Raw genomic sequence first — 19,812 nt, 5'->3', positions numbered from 1 at the left:
AGCACAATTTATTTAATGGAGTGTGGACAGAGGGTTGGAGTGGGGGGTGGTAGTAGTGGTAGTGAATGTTACCGAGAGATTGAAATGTACTGTGAGAGAAGCCTCAGTACTCAGTGGGCAGTAGTCTGCAACTGGCGATACTGTTAATTTTGATTAATGTGATATAAAGCAATTTCCCACTGCTACTGGTGTTATGATTGCATTATGACTATTGATGGATTTTCTGATAAAATAGTAGTTAACACTTTCAAGCTGACCTTTCTTAATGCAAGCTTCCTGTAAGTTGTTACTGTAAACATGCAAATATTAAGTAAATTATTTAAATAAAAGAGCTTTTATAACATGAATTACAGCATGAATAAAGCCTTAATACTGTGATCAAATGAAGATCAGCCAGTGTCAAACATTTGTTATTGATACTAATCTGGTTCTAAGAGCATAGTATCCATGTGCTTTGTTGAGTGTAAGACATAAGCAGACACATTTGTGATCATAATTATCAAAATGTCTACAAAGAATGAAAAGGAAGTGCAAAATGGAGAAGATATCATGCATACAAACATCTTTTATTTTGGAATTTTAATGAATTTCATATGACATATTTTCATCTGGGATCCAGTTATTTGTAATGCTAATTATCTCCTCACAATGAGAATTTGTCTGATGGATTGATGTCATGGATAAAATGAACCCTATTATACGTAGAATGGATATATATTTTTCTGTTTGTAAAGAGAAAATAATGATACGTTAATAGAAAAGTTGCCACTCATCTTATTCAAATGAAAGAAGACATTTTTTTACAGCATTACAGAAAAAAAAAACTGTTAGTACTATCAGTACAGTTTCTCAGTAAATGTTTCTTTACTGAGATACATAAGGGGGGGCGCAGTCCTGGTCCTGCTCTTCGGTAGGTTTGGGGTTCGAGTCCCGCTTGGGGTGCCTTGCGACGGACTGGCATCCTGTCCTGGGTGTGTCCCCTCCCTCTCCATCATTACGTCCTGTGTGCAGGGTTAGGCTCCAGTTCCCAGGTGTCCCGCATGGGGCAAGTGGTTTGGGCAGACTGAGATACATAAACCACTAAAATGCAATCTCTAATGAATGACAATAGGTGACATTATATACAATGCAAAGGTACATTGAAATTAATTTTTTTGTTTGATTAAGATGATGATTTATAACTGGCAGACTGCAACTGAGAGTAGGGGTATTTAATAATAATAATAATAATAATAATAATAATAATAATAATAATAATAATAATAATGTCTGATTTAGCTGCAAAAGAAAAAATAAACGTTATGAATTTGTGAAGGTCACCATACAATTTATACTGCATGTAGATTATCGTAAATGTTGTGAAGTGTGCCACTTGGGTAATCATATTTGAGATACAGTTGTTCCGAATAATCCTTGTGACACAAATGATATAAATTGAATGGTATTCGTTTGGAGGACACTGGTGTAGTTACATCACTCATTAGCAAAGCTTGCAAAAGCAAAGGGGTGTTATGGCTGGACCTTGCCAGTTCTTAACAGTCCATACTACACAAGCTGGTTGAGTTTGCTCTACACATATGCCATGTTCTTATCAAGATCAAGCACCTCCCCCTGAATTATTACAGCAACTTCAAAATGAGAGTCACTTCTGAGTCCATTACAGTAGACTGACATCTGCTTGAGAAGGGTATTATAACTGGTTGTACTATTTTGGTTATACTTTTCACCCTTGCCATGAACATGGTAATAAAATCAACGGAGGTGAAATGCAGAGGCCCCTTGACAATGACTGGAATGCACCAGTCCCCCATAACAGCATTCATGGATGATCTCACAGTCACTACTACATTTGTGCCTGGCAGCAGGTGATCCTTCAAAGTCTAGAAAAGCTCATCACGTGGGCAAGGATGATCTTTAAACCAACAAATTCCAGGTCTCTTCTGCTGCAGAAGAGAAAAGTGAAAGATAAGTTCCATTTTTCTTTGTCTGGAGCAACCCTCCCATCCATCACTGAGTAACCATTCAAAAGCTTTGGGAAGGTTTTTCACAGTAGCCTCAGAGACACTTCTGCTATCCAGAGAACCACTGGTGACCTTGAGGCCTGGCTTTCCATGGTAGACAATTCAGGTTCACCTGGTAGGTTCAAGGCCTGGATTTATCAACATGCTATCTTGCTTAGACTCCTGTGGCCTCTTTTAAAATACATTGTCTTCAAAAGAACAGTTGAATCTCCGAAAGAAAGATCAGCGGATGGCTTGGCTTGCTTCGGAGTCTCAGTAGCGTGACCCTGTACAGGAGAAGTTACCTCTTTCAACTCCCATTTTGAGGCCTTCAGGAAGAGTTCATGGCAGCACGAACAAGAGAAGCGCTCCAGTACAGAGACTCCACGGACCCTAAGGTGGCTGCAGCTGGAATTGAGGTTCAAGCAGGCCAGAGATGGAGGGCAGAGTAAAAGCTGGAGGGAGCAGAGTCGTGCCTGAGAGGGAAGGCTTTAGTGGGCACAGTGGCAATATGGAGAGCAGGCTTAGGCCTCTTCCCAAAAACCCAGGCATGGAAGTTCTGTGACAAAGACAGGCACCATAATATTCAGAAGGAATTACAGGCAGGCATGGAGAAAGTAAGAGCCAGCAGAAGAAAGGTGAGGCTCAAGCAGCAAGGATCATGGGCAAAGTGGGAGAGTGCATTAAACGGAAAGTTACCTGGTTGAACATCTGGCAGGCTGACTCCCTCCAAGTCAGTTTCCTGGTCCAAGCTGTATATGCCACCTTACAAAGTCCAGCTAACCTTCATGCCTGGAGGAAGAGTGAATTGCTGTCTTGCTATCTTTGCACCAGGAGAGGATCCATAAAATACCTTCTGAGCAGTTGTCAAAAGGTCTTGGAGAAGGTCGCTACCATTGGCGTCATGACCAGGTGGAAAAGGCAGTTGCAGAACATATTCCCACAGTCATCTGTGCCATCAAGCATCACCACCAAGCATAGAATACTATCTCCTTTGCCAAGGCTGGCTATAAGGCCCACCCATAGCCTAGAGGCCTCCTAATCACAGCTGCTGACTGGCAGTTAAGAGTGGACTTGGGCAAACAGCTAAGTTCCAAGAAAACATTGTATTCATCTCTCCGTCCAGACATGATCAGTTTCACAGACTACCAAGCAAATGGTCACGTTGGAGCTCCCAGTGCCCTGGGAAAGGACCAGGAGCATGTTGAACAATGTCTATATTTTTCAATGTCTATATCTCATCTATACCTCCTCTCATAGCCTTGCTATTGCCTCCCATGGATTTTCCTACCACTGCTAGGTCAAAAAGACCCAGTGCTTCCTTTCATTACCCCTGGAATCTATGGATTTTTTGTAACGTATCACTTAAGGTCTCTTCGACATCTCTGTCTGGATGTCAGATCACCATCTACAAATCAACCTCTTCAAAAGAGAGATCTTTCAGCTCCATGTTGGTCCGCCTTCTTGTGGAGAACTCTCTATTAAATAGGAAAGCTCACTCATTTTGCGTCCCTCATGGCTTTTCGATTGGGATTAATAATTGTCTGTCTTTCTTTCAACATATTGAAACCATTACCCAGTCCTGCATCATGCATAACATCTACAGGATCCACCCTTATTTTACAACAAATTTTTCACAACTCCTGGTTCAGGCTATGGTGATATCTCACCTAGGCTACTGCAACTCTCTCCTGTGTGGACTTTTGGCCTCTGCCACCAAACTTCTATAGTTGATACAGAATGCTGCTGTACAAGTTGTGTCTATCTATGATGTAAATGTTACAGTACACATATTTTAGTAGCACTGACCCACTCACTTTCAATAGTTGCTTGTCCTAGTCTGGGTTTCGGTGGTCCAGAGCAGACCCCAAAATCGGTACACCCTGGATTGGACATCAACCAATTTCAGGGAAGCCACACATGCACACGAAAAAGGCAGTTTAGAGTGTTCAAATCACTTGAGGATGTCTTTGGACTGTGGGAGGAAATCAGAGCACCCACATAAAACCCACACCAACACTGGAAGTGCATGAAAACTGCAGACAGAATGAGCTGGATTCAAACCTGCACCCAAACAGCCCAGGTGCTGTGAGGCAGTAGACACAAACGTTGTTCAGGAAGAGGATCCAAAGATGTGGTTGACGAAGCAAAGTGAAGCAAAGGTTGATGCCATGGGTGACTGGAAGCAAGGATGAGGAGACAGACAAGGGGACAAGAGGGAGATAAGAGGAGAAGGACAAGTAAGACAAGGTCGACGTTTGGTGAGCACAGGAAGGATGGTGGTCTCAAAGAAATATCATAACCAGGGAGCGATGGAGTGACTTTCTTTATACCCCACTCCGCTGATTACAACCAGATTCTGGTGTCACGGATGAGGTTGTGGGTGTGACAAAGTTTGATGTCATGGCTTGGATGTTGACTCCTTCTCTGCAGGACCAGTTTTCCTTCTCAAGAAGACCACCTGAGAGGCACTTCCATTTTTGCACTTTGTATGATTTATTTTTTATTTATTTATTAGAATAAAATTATTTTGAGTGAGGGGGGTGCGGTGGCGCAGTGGGTTGGACCACAGTCCTGCTGTCCGGTGGGTCTGGGATTCGAGTCCCGCTTGGGGTACCTTGCGACGGACTGGTGTCCCGTCCTGGGTGTGTCCTCTCCCCCTCCGGCCTTACGCCCTGTGTTGCCGGGTAGGCTCCGGTTCCCCGCGACCCTGTATGGGACAAGCGGTTCTGGAAATGTGTGTGTGTGTGTGTCTTTTGAGTGATTTTTTTTTCACAAAAATATCATTAATTTAATGCTTATCTATGAAACATCACTTATTTTGTTTTTTTGCTGAAATAAATGTGTATTTCTATATGGCTGGAAGAATTGCTCATTAATGTTCATGTGACGGTCTTACCTATATTCAGTTTGTGCATAAAAATAATGCACAGTGGGTGACTATTGTGTATGTTACAGACTGAATTTTCCAAGGCCTGATGGAAGGAAGGTTTTGAAGGGAAATGGACAAAGACATACAGTTTCTGCTGCTTTGCGGTCACATGTTTACAAGCACAGCTACAGTCAGACAAACACATAACTGAAACATACTCTTTGCAGACAGTATTGTGGGTTGCACAGTGAGTAGCACTGCTGTCTCACAGCGTGTAGGTAGTGTGAGAGGACATGGGTTTGCTCCCTGATCAGTCTGTGTGGAGTCTCCATGGTTTTCCTGTGGGTGCTCTGATTTTCTCCCACAGTCCAAAGACATCCTGTTCAGGTTCACACATAGTGTGTGAGTGACAGAGAGAGAGTGTTTCACTGATGTATAGATAAGTGACCCATTGTAAGTAATGTATCTAGCAGTGTAAGTCACCTTGGTGAATAAGGTGTGTGGGCTCATAAAACTACATAGAGTTAACGGGAAGTCGCTTCAAAGAAAAACATCTGCTAAATAAGGAAATGTAATACATCTTAGGACACACTCTAAAGAAATTTGTAAAATCTGCATGCATTTCAGACTGTGAAACTATGTACAGGTATGCGCCGCTTTACGAGGTTTCGGGCAGTGACGGACCACATATACGACCGTCACGGTGGTCCCATAAAAATATAATAATGGACCGAAAAATTCCTATCAAAGAGCCCCGTCGTAGCTGTCGTATGGGTTGTAATGCGATGCATCGCTCACATGTTTTAAACGTGTTTTGTAAACAAACCAACTGCGCTGCCAGACATATGGAAATATATACGATTTATATATAGTACATAGTACATGATAAAGATAATAAACAAGTCTGTCCCTGCTTTATGTATTTACTGTACAGTAGTTTTTATTGTTATTTTAGAGTGTACTCTTTCTACTTAAAAAAAGTTCCATAATGTAAGACAGTACTGTACACTCCATGATGTTCGCTCAGTGACAAAGTTGAACTGTGACTGGTTTCACAGAATGTAATCCCATCGTTAAGTGGCACATACTTGTATTTATAATAATAATTTATTATTCACAGATGTTGGTTCCTCATTCTAGCTCTTGCCAAGTAAGGAACCTACTTATGACCATTCATTTCAAAATAGTTGCCATTAAACTGCTGAGTTTTGTACATAGCTTTAGGCCTACAAAGGTCTGCCCCCAGTAAAACCCCTAGAATTAATGTATATAGCTTTTTTTCACTCTCACAGTGCAGAGAAGAAAACTGCTGTTACTATACTATCAAATAGATTCCTTCTCCAGCAAGGAATTTCCAGCATGGTTTTTGCTCAGGTTTAGAAGAAGCCTTCACACTTTTACACATTAGAGAACTTTAACCAGAGCCAAATATACTTATAACTGAACCTCATATGAAAGTTGTATTCCTTGCAACCACTTTTCTGCAAAAATTATGCATCATGAAATTCACACAGACGTGATATTAAATTTCCAACTAAGTGCTAAGGGTATCTGGAAATGGTTATGACTGCTCATTATAAACTTCAGTGTTGTATACATACTGTTTATTTGTATATGAACTGGTTTACAGTAGTTATTAACTGATCAACTGCAGTCATATTCTGTATTTGAACCTTCCTAACATGCCATTGTCTGTACATAGCACTATTCTTTTTTGATGCTGCAGTCATCCGTGGGTGGATGGGGTGGATGAGGAGTGGTTCATCACTCTCTTCTCACCCTTGGCCATGTGGAAAAAGTAAGAGCCACTGCTGTGTGGGTCTTGAATTCTGCTGTATGGCCTAGGTGGCTGAACACCTGCATGCCTGCCATTCATTATGTGACATCCAACTCTTGGTAACTACTCATGTTGTTTACTAGGTAAAGGAAGAACAGATGTGGTTTGTCAATGCCTTCTTCTGTGCATGTTTATGGGGTCCAAACATGGTGAAAACATGCAAACTCCTCACACTCAGAGTTGGACTCAAACTCATGCCTATCAAATAACTCTGGAGCTGTGAGGCACTGGCTTTACCTCCTGTCCCTCATGTTTCACATAGATAGATACAACCTCTCTCCCTTTTCATTGCTTCTGCATGCTTGTTGTGCTCATCCAACAGCACAGCCTGTACCTATATTTTTGGCTAATAGGATTGTAGTTCAGTGCTAACCAGTCGCTGCAGAATACAGATGAAGTTGATAGAGCTGTCAGTACTGGCCAGTAACAATACACAACACATGGAGAGTGTGTTCCACCTAAAATAATCCACATCATGTCTGTTACAGTTGTTTGGCTGGCATTTGAAGTCTGTGCTTGTTTTTTTCTATTGAAAAGAAAAGTACAGTGGAGCCCTGGCTAATGTCACTAGTTGGCGCAAAAATTTATGACATTTACCAATTTAGACGTTAGCTGAAGTGCATTTCATCATACATATGACTAAAAAGTCCTGTTTGAAATCCTTTAAAATTGTTTAAAAAACAGAGAAACATGCTACACACACACATTTTCGGAATCGCTTGTCCCATATGGGGTCGCGGGGAACCGGAGCCTACCCGGTACACAGGTCGTATGGCCAGAGGGGGAGGGGACACACCCAGGACGGGATGCCAGTCTGCCGCAAGGCACCCCAAGCGAGACTCGAGCCCCAGACCCACCAGAGAGCAGGACCCAGTCCAACCCACTGCGCCACTGCGCCCCCCCGAGAGAAACATGCTGTTAATCTATAATTCACTAGTATAAAAATGACAGAAAATATTTTGTTATAAAAATGCATTCTTACACCAAAGTCTTATCTTGAGGTTCATCAAGTCCAACTTGGTTGAGGACATAATAGAAAATTATGTAAATCTAGTTGGCTTAGGGTAAGGGCCACTGTGTGGTAATTGGCTGGAGATAGTCTGGGCATCCTAGAGTGAGGCATGCTGGACTGTTTCAGTCCCAATAGGGACTCCAGGATTACATGGGGGAGCCAGGTCTGCAAGATGCCATGAGGGCATGGGGTGGTAAATGAGACGATAGTCAGATCAATGAATTATTATAGAGGGAAAGACTTTGACCAAAATGACATTTGCCAGGGCAATTGTTCATCAGGGGTCCACTGTAAAATCAAATGGAAATGGAAAACATTGAATTTGGCTATGCTCTGTGTCTAACCATAGCAGGTATACAGTAAATATCTCCCTGTACCCAAGAGCAGAATTTTTCCACTGTAATTTCCAAGGAATCTTTGCCATGGGTTTGTCCTGCTACCAGAACAGGCTTGATACGTAGATTTCCCCCAGAAACTTAATAAGGTTTTCCCAAAAAAAAAGTGCTGTGACAGGGAAAAGTGGCAGAATGTACCAAAATTTAATGTGTGGAAATATGTAACAATACAAAGAAATAAGAAATAATTTAGATAATCCTATCCGGTTTGGTGTAACAGTTGGTTAAGCCTCTGCATCTTTTCTCAGGCAGATTGGTGGAATCAGATAAATTCAAAATTGTGGCCTGCATTTTCATGTCATCTTGTACTTAGAATGACTTCGTAATAATGGTTTTTCTGTAAACTGCTTGCTTTTAAGCAGCATAAATTTGGGATATTTTTTATCTTATAACAATTTTTTTGGGGAAGGCAGAAATGTGCTGTGCAATGAAGCCAAGGACAATGTTTTGAGCAACAAAGCTCTGCATAACAGGTGGGAGATACAGGATTATACAGGTTCATCCAATGAACATAGTGTGACCAGACAATATTTCTCTCTCTGTGATTCTGCCCATTCTTTATTTCAGAATTCCTTTTTTGTTTTCCTCATTTCCTTTCTTTTGCTTGTTTCCAGCCCTTTAATACTCTCTTTCTCCCTTTGACCCCCATATCAAAATCCCTGAGAGGGATAGAGAGGCTTTTATTCAGGCCGTTCCATTAACTGATTACATCACCTGGAAGATAATGGAGAAACACAGAGTTGGGGGGATGGCTGTTAGGTGAGAGGACACAGAGCTGCTGTGGCAGCTTGTGTAGGCGGTACATTAGACTAGCCGTTTATCTGTCTTGGGAACAGCTGTCCTCTTCCTGCCATGTGGGTGACCTGCATGATGTTTAATGCTGGGTTTTCGCACTGACACTCAACAGCTGGCTGATAGGAGGCCACTGCAAATGGCATGAATTCTTCGGAGACAGTAGAGTCCATCAGGGTGTAGATGCCCAGGCTTAAGGGGCACAGTCTCAGGGAAGGAGGAATGCAAAAGATTAGACATGGCTATGGTTAGGGTCTGGAAACTGTGCTATCATTCCAGAAGGATGCAAGAGGTCTGCACTCCTCTTCTTTTAATGGGAGCTGATTGTGGCTGCTGATGGCAACCTTGTGTTCACATCTGAGCTGACACAAAGTGTGTTCTGTAAATTCCAGTGGCTCTCTCAGCTGTGCTTTCATAGGAGGCAGGGTTGGGCGAGAAGAACACGCTTCTCCTCAAGGTACCCAGCTGCCTTGAAAGGCGACGTGCCTCCCCCTCACATGCCTTCCCATTTTAATCAGTTTGCGTTCTCTCCTACTCTTTCTGCCTCCCACAGTCTCCCCCCCCCCCTGCCTTCAGCTCATCCTCTTTCATGATTCCTTGTTTGTTTCCTTCATTAAACCTCTCGTTTTCCTCTTTCTTTAACACTGTATTTTTCCCTAATCTGTCTATGAGTCTAGTCACTGAGAGCGTGGTGTTTGTCCGCGTGACAGCCCCAAGACACTGATGCGAATTCCATGCGGCGCGTGGGAAGGTGGGGGTTATCATTTGCCTGTGCCATCCCACAATTACTCGCACTGCTGTCGGCCATGTCTGCACAGATCAGGCCTGATGTGGTGAGAGACATTCCCGACATGAAGAAGGCAGCCATGTCAGTAATGCTGCACATCCACATATCTGCACATTTATATGTCTGTTAACATGAATCGACTGTAAACTGGCTGAGTGTGTTAGAGTTTAAATAGGGCTTTCTCTGTTACTGGGCCCATTCTTCATAAACAAGAACCTTGAGGTGCTACTGTCTCATCTAAGTACCTCTTCAAACTGAACTCTTCAAAGGACCAAGTGCAGCTTAACTGGGAAAGTTCCCTAGACTGGTTGTGCATCATAGCCCACAGTACTATATCAGAGCCTACGCCTGGGACAGGTGATCACTCTAACTGATGGAGCAGATGGTAGAAGACAAAAGCCTGAAACACATGTCAGGAGATAAATCTCTGCTGTGAAACAAAGACATATTTGTTTGCATTTTCTTTTGTGAGAAGTGCAAACCGTTCAAAGGTAGCAACCACTGAATCCTGCTCATTCAAAGGCATTGATCAATAAATTAGAAATGAAATATGAACATTTTGATAAAAAATATATAATAAACAGCATGAATGACCCCTCCGCCCCCAAGTTGTAAGCTTATTATGCAGGTATTCCCCTAAAATTAGGTAAGTGTCAGCATCCTATTGATTGGCTTTTGCACTGTCTTGTGTGTTGTGTGTGTCTAGTGAATCCATCTGTTTTCCATGAGCCTGAGGTTGAAGAGATTTGCTCCCTTGACTATGAAATCTTCTTACAAGGGTGATGGCACACAGGAATGATGAAACAGTGTGTCTGTCCTAAATATAGCTGCCGATGCGCATGTCCCCCTTCATGGAAGCACTGTGCTCCAAACCTGCCTGCTGGCTTCGGCTTGCAAACTCAGAGTTTGGGGGCCATTTACTTGAGTGGATGCTTGTAAAAATAGGATTAATGCTTTTAACCAAGCTCTTCATTTTCTGCTATGGATCTCTTGCTATGGGGAATTTTTTTCTTGCATTATAACTGTGTCATTACCACATACTGTTGTAAAACTTTGGTGTGTATGTGTGATACTGATTTAAATATCCCCCTCTGACATGCTGTCCAGAGCGTGATCATTTTATGTCCCCAAGGTTTATGAATGAATAAATGAATGAATGAAATGTTATTAATTCTAAAGGGGAATTCTGCTTTGTTGCAGCACCGTACACTATACAACATGTGTAAATACAAACCTCTACGCAGACATACACTGACGACAAAGTAGTAAGTACATTAATAAGAAAATTAAATTAATTAAATTGTAAATTTATAAATCAGATAAATAAACAAGCAAGTGTATTTACACAAGAGAGAACAGAAGAAAGTGAGATGGTGCTAAGTGTACCGAGAAGGCACAAAGTCATCATTGAGGTCATTAACAGGTCACCCCCTTGGTGGGAAGAGGACTCATTGTAGAGCTTGATGGCTGCTGGTAGAAATTACTGTCAAAAGCTCCTTGAAACACCAGAATTGGGCAAGCCTTTAGCTGGACGTGCTTCTGTGTTTGATCAAGCTGGTGTGCAGAGCTTTGGAATCATTGTCCATGAATGACCAGAGGTTATGTAGTGTCCATTTCTGTGAGTTGTCTACTTGGGAGTCCATCCTCACTCCGAGAACAGAGCCAGCCTTCCCAACTAACTTGATTTTGCTTCCATTCCATGTGGCAATGCTTCTACCCCAGCATTCCATTACAGAAAAGATTACACCCCCAATAGCTGACTAGTAGAACTTCTCCAACAGAGTCCTGAACACTAAAAAGGACCAAAATCTCCTCAGACGTTTAAAGCGACTCCGTCCTTTTTTTCTAACACCTCCGTGCTGCATGTCCACTCCAGCCTGTTGTCCATGTGCACCTCCAGGTACTCATGTGTCCTCAGTACCTCTACCTCTGCTCAGTCAGTCAGTCAGTCAGTCCCCACAGGCCACAATAAACTCTTGGTCCTCTTGGTTTGTACATGTTTGAGCTACCAGAACATGCAATCTTTCTCATGTATATATGTGAGAACACTACCCATTCCAACCTAAGAAGTGCTTCTGGCTGAAGATGTACAGTCCCCATTCAGCTGAAGCAATGTTGTCAAAAGTTCATGTTGTGCGTTTAAAAACATAATCACATCAACCAGCACTATTGCTGCAAAGCCAGCTTTTCCCCCAGAAACACAAAGTAATGCTCAAACATTTTGATAGATAAGGTGATAGAAATATTGTCATCAATCAGGAGGAGTGCCAAACTGATCTGTTGTTATAGCTAAAGCAGCCCTGCTCAAGGTATGACTCCTAAGAAGAAGGTGCACATATGTATGATGCAGTAACCTGAAGGTCAGCGCTCTGAAGGCAGTATGGCAATAGCAAGAATGCCTTTTTTCTCAATCTGGGGGTACTCGGAAACTGAGAACATGCAGCAACCAGCCCACATTATTTTACAGGAGACCAGGCCCTGTCTTACGCCATGGACACGTGTGCAATCAGGGTTGATGCAAGCCATCCTCCATGTGAGGTCCAGTAAGGCAATAGCTAGGAAAGCCGTTTTTATATCACTCTATCCACATCTACAGGAATGGATGGCAACAAAGACAACAGCCTGTTGTTTTATTTAAAAAATGTTATTTTATTAATACAGCCATAAGTTTTTGCTTGCATGGAGTGACTAGTAGAGAAGGAACTCAGATGTGTCTTTCAGATGTGTTTCACTAGCATGCTTTTCCACGTGTTTATAGAACAATGAGCCTCCATCTCAGGATCTCAGCAACAGATTTCCGCAACAAAATATTGTCACACACATATCATGCTAACTTGAATTATCTGCCCACAGCATGAAAACAAGAGGGAATGGAGCACCTACAAAATCAGATAATTACGTTCACATTCATACACATATACATATAAGACATATCTGCCTGTTTTGTTCCAGGGCTTCGTTTTTCAGTGTGACTCTAGCACCCAGCTCTATGCGTGCATAGCATTTGCCCATGTTCCTGATTCCTCCAGGTGCTCAGGTTTCCTTTGGTGTGGTTAAGAAATGGGGCATGAGTGACATGGATTTGTGAGCATTTGTGTGTACTTGTGTGTATATAACTGACCCAGGCTTTGGCCTTTCTTATACCTTAGGGTTCGGGAACGGATTTTGAACTAATCCAGATTGCATGTTCATTTGTTTATTTTCAACCTCATTTTAATCCACATTTTAGTAATTTGCAATTGTCTGTACAGTCAGTGCCAGAATTATTGGCACCCTTTGTGAAAACTAGCAAAATTAATATGTAAAATAAACAGCGCACACAATGGGTGATATCTTGGGCTTAAACATGACGGGAAACCATATGCTTTTACTTTAAGACAATATTTTTTTAGAAACAGATTTGGTAATGCAATTTTTTCTACAAAACATTGGCACCCTCCAAAAGAATATTTTAAAAGAAAACAATTTGACAAAATTCTGTTTTTAATTTCTCAGTCTCGAGGAGGTCTGTCGTTGACATTTGACCATTTCCTGGTCCACTGGGGTATAAATCTTTGTATATTTCATACATTTTCATGAAGGGTGCCAATAATTGTGGAGTTGATTGTTGGATTCCAAGGTAGTCCTGAGGACAGAGTGGGCTCTGTGCTTGCTCTGCCCCATCAGCTAATAAAATGATGCCAACCATCTCTTGCGTAAGAGACTTGTTGGAGACTTTCATGTCGTAGGGAGGATAGCAAAGTAGACCCACTATAGTGTCAGTTACCATCTGCACCTGCAGAAACACCTGGCTCAGTAGAGAGCTGGAACCTGGACTGTACGACTTACCAAGAACAACAGTAACCCTAACCCTTTCACTGTTTTCACCTTTTCTTCCTGCAAAAACCAGCACAATCTCAAATCCCTTCATTGCTTGATCTTTTCCTCAACTTCCTTGTTTATGCTGGGATCCAAGTTAAATGCACAGCCAAAGTCTGTTAGAGCTGAAATTTTCGAGATGGAAGACTTGCTTGAAAATTTCGATTTAATTTCTCAAAGCAGGAGACACACTAACAGGAGTGCTGCTCATTTATACTTCTTGTATCACTGTGCTTCGCTCTATATTTCTAATTTCAGTACATTTTTTTTGAAAGGGATGTTTCTTGAGGGCTTTTTATAATTATGGGATTTAAAGCCTAACAAAAGCTTACATGCTGCCAGGGAAATGATTCTAAATATAGCAAAGCATATAATTTTATTCTGGAGAAATCTAGCTTTTGTCTTATTTTCCCCCTGCCGATAGTGAGTGATGTTACAGATGTGAATCATGGGTAGTTTCCTGCTCTGGTATGTTTACTGCATGGCAGGCAGCTTTGCACTACAGTGGCACATCCCCATGTTGGAGAGCCTCATCTGGGAAAGACTACAGAGAAGGCTGAATGCTGAAATAAGCACCCCCATGGGAAAGTTATGCACATACCAATGCGGGGTGCAGGTTGGCTCTGTTTAAACAAGCTGGCTGTTGAGGCAAAACCGAGGATTACTCTTACTTTCATCATACAATCTGTACAGTTTCAGCTAACAGGACACGTTGAAATTCACAGTAGTGCTGTCGCAGCAAGAGGAGGGATGGGATAATTGAGGCAGTGGTCTGGTCATGATCACATAGGTACACTTTGAGTACAGTGGAAAATCAGACTGAAAGACAATTGCTGAAAGTGAGAAATGATGGATAAGATGTGCTCTAGGCAGCACAATGAGTAGTGCTGTTTTCTCACAGTACCTGGGTGGTGGGAGTGGCTGTGGGTTCAATTCCCACTCAGTCTGTGTGGAATTTGCATGTTTTCTCCATGTCTGCATTTGTTTCTCCCAGGTGTTCCACTTTCCTTCTACAGTCCAAAGACATGCTTTTCAGGTTCCCCCATAGTGTGTGAGGGATAGAGAGAGTGTGTTCCACTGATGTATGATGAGTAACCAATTGTAAGTAGTGTATCTAGCAGTGCAAGTCACCTTAGTGAATAAGGTGTGTGGCCTGATAATACTACATAGAGTTCATTGGAAATTGCTTTGGAGGAAAGTGTCTGCTAAATATGTAAATTAGATCATTCTTGGTTTCTTTTAGATAAAAGGGTGTTGTTAATGAAATGAAACATAGAAGCCTGCACACTAGGCAATAGCAGCTTACGAAATTTTGAAATCCAGCCCTCATCTGGCTGTGTTTTACTACATCCAGCTTGTTTAACCCTTCTCTTTGTTTGAAAGTCATACACAAGTGCCTTCATGTTCGTGGGGTGTTTCTGCCCCCGACAAAAATAAATTTTCCATACATATCTCATCAGTTTAATTGCATTTTCTTCACCATTCTATTTTAGCAAATTTACAGAGCAAAAACCACCCATCTTTCTGCTTGCTGCTTGTAAACAGCAAGAAAATTCAGTCAGATAAATATAAACTCAATGACACTGTTTGCGTGTGTGTTTGGGGAGGGACAGTTTCGCAGTTTCATTACAAATGCTCCTAAGAGACCCCTCCGTGAACCGCCACCTTACCGTGGTGGAGGGGTTTGAGTGCCTGAATGACTCTAGGAGCTATGTTGCCTGGGGCTATATGCCCCTGGTAGGGTCTCCCATGGCAAACAGGTCCTGGATGACAGACGAGACAAAGTGCGGTTCAAAAGCCCCTTATGAAGAAACTAAAACCAAGGCTTTCGTTTACCCTACCCGCTATGGGGTCACCGGGGCCCCACCCTGGAGCCAGGCCTGGGGGGGAGCTCGCATGCGAGCGCCTGGTGGCCAGGTCTATGGCCACGGGGCCTGGCCAGGCTCAGCCCGAAGCCAAGACGTGGAGCCGCTCTTCGGTGGGCTCACCACCTGCCGGAGAGGCCGTAAGGGGCCGGTGCGTTGTGATTTGGGCGGTGGTCGGGGCCGAGTGCCTGGCCGACCCAAACCTCGGGAGCCAACTCTGACTTTTGGGACTTGGAATGTCACCTCACTGGCGGGGAAGGAGCCTGAGCTGGTGCGGGAAGTTGAGAGATACCGTCTAGATATAGTCGGGCTCACTTCCACTCACAGCTTGGGTTCTGGAACCACTCTTCTTGACCAAGGGTGGACTCTCCACTATTCTGGCGTTGCCCAGGGTGAGAGGCGGCGGACGGGTGTGGGTTTATTAATAGCCCCCCAGTTCAGCCACCATGTGTTGGAGCCTACCCCGGTGAACGAGAGGGTCATCTCCCTGCACCTTCGGGTCAGGGAACGGTCTCTCACTGTCGTTTGTGCTTATGCACCTAGCGGCAGTGTAGAGTACCCGGCCTTTTTGGAGTCCCTGGGGGGCGTGCTGGAAACTGCTCCCACCTTGGACTCTGTCGTTCTACTGGGGGACTTTAACGCCCACGTGGGCAGCGACAGTGACACCTGGAGGGGCGTGATTGGGAAGAACGGCCTCCCTGATCTGAACCCGAGTGGTGAGTTATTGGATTTCTTTGCTAGTCACGGTTGATCCATAACAAACAACATGTTCATGCATAAGGGTGTCCACCAGTGCACTTGGCACCAGGACACCCTAGGTCGGAGGTCGATGATCGACTTGATAGTCGTTTCTTCTGATCTTCAGCCATATGTCTTGGACACTCAGGTGAAGAGAGGGGCTGAGCTGTCAACTGATCACCACCTGGTGGTGAGTTGGATTCGATGACGGGGAAAAAAGCTGGACAGACCTGGCAGGCCCAAACGCATAGTGAGGGTCTGTTGGGAACGTTTGGCGGAGGCCCTTGTCAGAGAGGTCTTCAACTCCCACCTCCGACAGAGCTTCAACCAGGTCCCGAGGAAGGTGGGGGACATTGAGTCTGAATGGGCTATGTTCCACGCCTCTATTGTCGGGGCAGCGGTTCGGAGCTGCAGCCGTAAGGTCTCCGGCGCCTGTCGCGGCGACAATCCCCGAACACGGTGGTGGACACCGGAGGTAAGGGATGCCGTCAAGCTGAAGAAGGAGTTCTATCGGGCCTGGCTGGCTCATGGGACCCCTGAAGCAGTTGACGGGTACCGACGGGCCAAACGGAACGCGGCTCTAGCAGTCGCCGCGGCAAAAACTCGGGCTTGGGAGGAGTTCGGTGAGGCCATGGAGGAAGACTTTCGGTCGGTCTCAAAGAGATTCTGGCAAACCGTCCGGCGACTCAGAAGGGGGAAGCGGTGTTCCACAAACACTGTTTACAGTGGAAGTGGTGCGCTGCTGACCTCAACTGAGGATGTCCTCGGGCGGTGGAAGGAGTACTTTGAGGATCTCCTTAATCCCTCCGACACACCTTCCGTAGAGGAAGCTGAGGCTGGGGACTTGGAGGAGGCAAGGCTCCGGGGGTGGATGAGGTCCGCCCCAAGTTTCTCAAGTCTCTGGATGTTGTGGGGCTGTCTTGGCTGACACGCCTCTGCAGCATTGCGTGGAGCTCGGGAACGGTGTCTCTGGACTTGCAGACCGGGGTGGTGGTCCCTCTTTTTAAGAAGGGGGACCGGAGATTGTGTTCCAACTATAGGGGGATCACACTCCTTAGCCTCCCTGGGAAAGTCTATGCCAGGGTACTGAAAAGGAGAATCCAACCGATAGTCGAACCTCGGATTCAGGAGGAGCAATGCGGTTTCGCCCTGGCTGTGGAACACTGGACCAGCTCTATACCCTCACTAGGGTGTTGGAGGGTTCGTGGGAGTTTGCCCAACCAGTCCATATGTGTTTTTTGGACCTGGAGAAGGCATTCGACCATGTCCCTCGTGGCATCCTGTGGGAGGTACTTCGGGATTATGGGGTTCGGGGCTCAATGCTACGAGCTGTTCGTTCCCTGTATGACCGGAGCAGGAGCTTGGTTTGCATTGCCGGCAGTAAGTCAGACCTGTTCCCGGTGCATGTTGGACTCCGCCAGGGCTGCCCTTTGTCACCGATTCTGTTCATTATCTTCATGGGCAGAATTTCTAGGCGCAGCCAGGGAACGGAGGGTGTCTGTTTTGGTAGCCGCAGGATCTCGTCTCTGCTTTTTGCGGACGATGTGGTCCTGCTGGCTTCATCAAATCAAGACTTGCAGCGTGCACTGGGGAGGTTTGCAGCCGAGTGCGAAGCGGCGGGGATGAGAATCAGCAGCTCCAAATCCGAGGCCATGGTTCTCAGTCGGAAAAAGGTGGATTGCCCCCTCTGGGTTAGGGGGGAGCCGCTCCCTCAAGTGGAGGAGTTTAAGTATCTCGGGGTCTTGTTCACAAGTGAGGGAAAAATGGAGCGGCAGATTGACGGGCGGATCGGTGCGGCATCTGCAGTAATGCGGTCATTGTACCGGTCTGTTGTGGTGAAGAGGGAGCTGAGCCATACGGCGAAGCTCTCAATTTACCGGTCAATCTACGTTCCTACCCTCACCTATGGTCATGAACTCTGGATCATGACCGAAAGAATGAGATCGCAGATACAAGCGGCAGAAATGAGTTTCCTCCGCAGAGTGGCTGGGCGCACCCTTAGGGATAGGGTGAGGAGCTCAGTCACCCGGGAGGAGCTTGGAGTAGAGCCGCTGCTCCTCCGCATCGAGAGGAGCCAGTTGAGGTGGCTCGGGCACCTGTTCCGGATGCCTCCTGGACGCCTCCCTGGTGAGGTGTTCTGGGCATGTCCCACTGGGAGGAGGCCTCGGGGCAGACCCAGGACACGTTGGAGAGATTACGTCTCCCGGCTGGCCTGGGAACGCCTTGGGGTTTCCCCAGGGGAACTGGAGGAGGTGTGCGGGGAGAGGGAAGTCTGGAGGACTCTGCTTGGACTGCTGTCCCCGTGACCCGGCCCCGGATAGCGGAGGAAGATGGATGGATGAATGGACAAGTCCCCCTCCGAGTCCCCAGCCTCAGCTTCCTCTACGGAAGGTGTGCCGGAGGGATTGAGGAGATCCTCAAAGTACTCCTTCCACCGCCCGAGGACATCCTCAGTTGAGGTCAGCAGCGCACCACTTCCACTGTAAACAGTGTTGGCGAAACACTGCTTCCCCCTTCTGAGTCGCCGGACGGTTTGCCAGAATCTCTTTGAGGCCGACCGAAAGTCTTCCTTCATGGCCTCACCGAACTCCTCCCAGGCCCGAGTTTTTGCCACGGCAACTGCCAGATCCGCGCTCCGTCTGGCCCGTCGGTACCCGTCAACTGCTTCAGGGGTCCCATGAGCCAGCCAGGCCCGATAGAACTCCTTCTTCAGCTTGACGGCATCCCTTACCTCCGGTGTCCACCACCGTGTTCGGGGATTGCCGCCGCGACAGGCGCTGGAGACTTTATGGCCACAGCTCCGAACCGCCGCCTCGACAATGGAGGTGTGGAACATAGTCCATTCGGACTGAATGTCCCCAGTCTCCCTCGGGACCTGGTTGAAGCTCTGTCGGAGGTGGGAGTTGAAGACCTCTCTGACAGGGGCCTCCGCCAAACGTTCCCAACAGACCCTCACTATGCGTTTGGGCCTGCCAGGTCTGTCCAGCTTTTTTCCCCGCCATCGAATCCAACTCACCACCAGGTGGTGATCAGTTGACAGCTCAGCCCCTCTCTTCACCTGAGTGTCCAAGACATATGGCTGAAGATCAGAAGAAACGACTACCAAGTCAATCATCGACCTCCGACCTAGGGTGTCCTGGTGCCAAGTGCGCTGATGGACACCCTAATGCATGAAAATGGTGTTCGTTATGGACAATCCGTGACTAGCAAAGAAATCCAATAACAACTCACCACTCGGGTTCAGATCAGGGAGGCCGTTCTTCCCAATCACGCCCCTCCAGGTGTCACTGTCGCTACCCACGTGGGCGTTAAAGTCCCCCAGTAGAACGACAGAGTCCAAGGTGGGAGCGCTTTCCAGCACGCCCTCTAAAAAGGCCGGGTAGTCTACACTGCCGCTAGGCGCATAAGCACAAACAACAGTGAGAGACCGTTCCCTGACCCAAAGGTGCAGGGAGACGACCCTCTCGTTCACCGGGGTAGGCTCCAACACATGGCGGCTGAACTGGGGGGCTATTAATAAACCCACACCCGCCCGCCGCCTCTCACCCTGGGCAACGCCAGAATAGTGGAGAGTCCACCCTTGGTCGAGAAGAGTGGTTCCAGAACCCAAGCTGTGAGTGGAAGTGAGCCCGACTATATCTAGACGGTATCTCTCA

At 45.7% G+C, this 19,812-nt stretch overlaps 1 protein-coding gene across 1 annotated transcript in view; it reads left to right on the top strand.

Annotated features, from left to right (window-relative positions):
* Window positions 1-19,812, top strand: part of hcn4 (hyperpolarization activated cyclic nucleotide-gated potassium channel 4) — an 84,328-nt gene that overhangs the window by 24,741 nt on the left and 39,775 nt on the right. The window lies entirely within an intron of this gene.

This window comes from Scleropages formosus, chromosome 5, assembly GCF_900964775.1.
Source record: "Scleropages formosus chromosome 5, fSclFor1.1, whole genome shotgun sequence".
Lineage (NCBI taxonomy): Eukaryota > Metazoa > Chordata > Actinopteri > Osteoglossiformes > Osteoglossidae > Scleropages > Scleropages formosus.
This window is presented reverse-complemented; position numbering and strand designations above follow the sequence as displayed.